Source organism: Zingiber officinale, chromosome 9A (assembly GCF_018446385.1).
Source record: "Zingiber officinale cultivar Zhangliang chromosome 9A, Zo_v1.1, whole genome shotgun sequence".
NCBI lineage: Eukaryota > Viridiplantae > Streptophyta > Magnoliopsida > Zingiberales > Zingiberaceae > Zingiber > Zingiber officinale.
Window position 1 is genome coordinate 125,780,376 of NC_056002.1, and position 4,015 is coordinate 125,784,390.

A 4,015-nucleotide genomic window follows, 5' to 3' on the forward strand; every position below is an offset into this window, starting at 1 on the left:
GCATTGATGCGAGTTCTCAGATATTTGAAATATACTATGAACTATGGATTACATTATGGAAAATATCCCGCTGTGTTGGAAGGATATTGTGATGCTAATTGGATATCAGATACAAAAGACTCCAAATCCACTAGTGGATATGTATTCACGATCGGTGGGGGAGCAGTATCTTGGAAATCCACTAAGCAGACTTGCATTGCTCGGTCAACTATGGAATCCGAGTTTATAGCACTAGACAAAGCAGCTGAGGAATTTCTTGGAAGATATTCCGAGCTGGATGAAACCTGTGTCTGCCGTACTAATCCACTGTGATAGTCAATCGGCGATTGGAAGGGCACAGAGTAATATGTATAATGGGAAGTCACGACATATACGTCGTAGACATAATATCATTAAGCAGTTGATCTCGAATGGAGTGATTGCAATCGACTATGTTAAGTCCAAAGATAATTTGGCAGATCCTCTAACGAAGGGGTTGAGTCGAGATCAAGTATACTGCTCATCAAGAGGAATGAGATTAAAAATCTACAACTGAAAATGACTGTAGCGGTAACCCAACCTTGTTGACTAGAGATTCCAAGATCTTGGTTCAATGGGACAACGAAGTTACAGAAGTTGTGGTCCAGCACATTAGATAGTTTATCTCTATCCCAATCCTAGGATGAATTTGTGCTGTCCTACCTCATGTAGTGAGGTTAAGCTTATGTTTTTAGTGACTTCTATACCTGATAAGGTGGAGTATGGTAGGATACTCTTGATAGAAGTGTCACCGATGTGAGTGTGAAGACAGACCGCTTCAATGAAACACTCATAAATCCAAGATGATATCCATGGCCGAAACGGAACCAACCATGAGAACCTAAAGTAGGTGAGATAGATCTCTGTGTGGGTGTTATTGTCTAAGTATACACCAACAGCTGAGCAGTTCAAGACATCACGTTCACTGCGCAGCCTAGTATACTCGATAGCATTTCACTACGGAAGGTTCAAAACCATAAGCTACCTCTCCCGATGCAGTGACTTATCGATTGGACTCTTGTAAAGTGTCAGCATGCATACACGCATTGCATTAATTTCCATTCATGTGGGGTATTGTTGGATATTGGGGCCTTAAATGGACCAAAATGATATTGAGGAAGGAAGCCATCAATTGTTGAAAGTCGTAATTGACTTCAAAATTGAAATCTATGATTCGCGTAGATAGATTTAGACTATTAATTTGCTCAAAACCGATTAAGGATGAATGAGAAATTAATGTTTAAAATCGGCCCAAAATAACATTTATTATTCATTAATAAAGTACATGGGAGAATAGTCCCACATTGGAAATTCTCGATGTGTATTCTCTACTTATTAATGAAGATGTGTTAATGGAGTTAACACAAAAATAAAAGGACAGGTGCTCCCTTAGCCCAGGGCGAGCAGGTGCTCGCACCTGTGAGCACGCCACCCGCCACGTGCGCACGTGCACAATGGGCGCTTTGTAGGCGCACTTTGCACTTCGACGATCCAGGTGATATTGCAGTGCCTACGTGGCACTCGGGTGACATGTCAGGCTCGTACCTGACGTGGCAGTACCTATGCGGCATCCTCGTGGGCAAAGGGAGATGACTGGACAGTTGACTTAGGGAATGGATGGCTACCATTGATCAACGTTGATCAAATATGTGTGATGGATCGGTTGTGATGCGATCTAGAGCGTTGGATCGCAAAGAGTAACGATCTGACGGCTTGGGATGAGACTTGATCTGAAGCATCGAATCAATGGATCCAGATCTGATGGCCGATGACAATAGGCGCGATCTGAGGGTCACAACTCCTCAGATCTGATGGATGAGATTGAAGTGGGCTTGGTGAAGGGTTACAACCCTTCAGAATGGATGATCTAGATCGATCCATCCCAAGGAACACATCCACTCACCCAAAGGACACTCAACCTCTTCTTTCAGTATAAATAGAACCCTCCAGATGATGGAATATTCACTCAATCCTCTCTTCTCTTTCTCAAGCATTCATCTCATCTTGTGCATTCAAGAGTCCAAGAAGTCTACTAGAAAGTTCGCTGGTCTCGGAAGTCGGAGTGCTACGATTCCGAGACGTTCGTCGTCGTTGTATCTTGGGAACGAATTGCAACAATCCGTTAAGCACCGTAGCGGAGCAATATTGTTTACGGAGATAGTGTCGAACACTAGCCTCGACGATCAGTTTGCATACTCCAGAAGCTACCCGGGATTAACACAACAAACCAAGTTACAAAATAATAATACATTCAACATTCAACATTCATTATATTAACAAATCATCGTATATAGTTCAAAAACATTTCAAATACTTTCATCACAAAATCAAACAGATAGTTCTCAAACCTCTCTCTCTCTCTCTCTCTCTCTCTCTCTCTCTCTCTATATATATATATATATATATATATATATAGTATCAAAAATATCAAAATCATTTTATATTTTTTTATTAGTGATAAACAAAAAACTAAGTAAACACACCTCAGACTGAGTTACTTACCAGTAGTGTTCGAGTCCTGACTCTCCTAAGAGTCAAAAGCATTTGATGTTAGAAAAGCAAAAGAACTCATTAATGGAAAGCGAGAGAAGAATTTGTGCACATGTTGCTCTATTGTCGTCTGGACCCGATCATCAATTGGCACCTCTACTATTGTCATATGATCCTTCAATTCTTGATTTTCTTTCCTTAAGACTTCCACTTAATAGATGATGAAGAACCAGGACGACGACCCCTAGGAGCCCTCACATGCTCATAAGCGACTTTTGCCATTCATATACTCAGGATGATTACACGGATGACAACCCCTATGAAAGTTGTATTTTTTGCATTTATAATGATTATACAAATAATATAACTCGTTGTCATTCATATACTCATGATGACTCTCTTAACAAACTCTTCAACTCTATGAAAATATTCTTATGTGATAAAAATATTTTCTAACATATTATACATCCAAGTTTTATTAATATATATTATAATCTAATGAGAAAAAAATTACAACATTATTAAAAGTGTCAAACTAAGCATGGATATTGTTGAGATTCAATCAAAGTCTCATATTGAAAAAATTTAGAAAAGATAATGGATTTAAAAGGATATAAGATATCTTCATTGACCTGAGGCATTTTGGGTAAACTCTAAGAGTAAAGTCATGAGGGCACATGCCCAAAGTGGACTTCATGTCATTGTGAAAATATGTGGATCTTCTTTTGCATAATAATTAGTATCAGAGCTATAGGTTTTGAAAGATTTCTTCAACATGTCAGGGATGACTTCTGTGAAGTTTGACATGGTGAAGTTTGATGGAACCGAAAACTTTGGATTAAGGCAGAGAAGAGTCAAGGACTTGTTGGTGCAACAAGGCATGGTGAAGGCGCTAGGAGGAAAGCAACCAAAAATCGGAAAGGATAGAGAGATCAAATTAGGAAGAACTTCAAGCGAAGGCAGTGGCAACAATCAGGTTTTGTCTTACGGGTGATGTGATGTACCATGTCATGGACGAGGAGTCACCAATGGTAGTTTGGCAAAAGCTGGAAAGCCGGTACATGTCAAAATCACTGACAAATAAACTGTATCTCAAGCAGAAATTATTCAGGCTGAAGATGACAAAAGGAACCGATCTGAGTCAGCACATCAATTTCAACTAAATTGTGAGTGATCTGAAGTGAGTTGATGTGAAGATCGAAGATGAAGACAAGGCGCTGATGTTGTTGAATTCTCTACCTTCATCTTCTACGTATGAGAATTTAGTTACTACTTTGATATGAGATAAGGAAACTCTCAAATTAGAGGAGATCACAGGTGCATTGCTAGGTGTTCACCAAAGGAAGAAAGTGTTGGAACCCCGAGGTGTTTTGATGTGATCAAACAAGTTAAGCTAGGTCCTGCGTAGTTTAAGCCCTTATGTCTAAGTGTGCAGGAACTTAGGAACACAGGAAGTCGAGCGGAAGACGCGGCTAGCGAGAAGGACGGCACGGGAGAGAGCCGACGG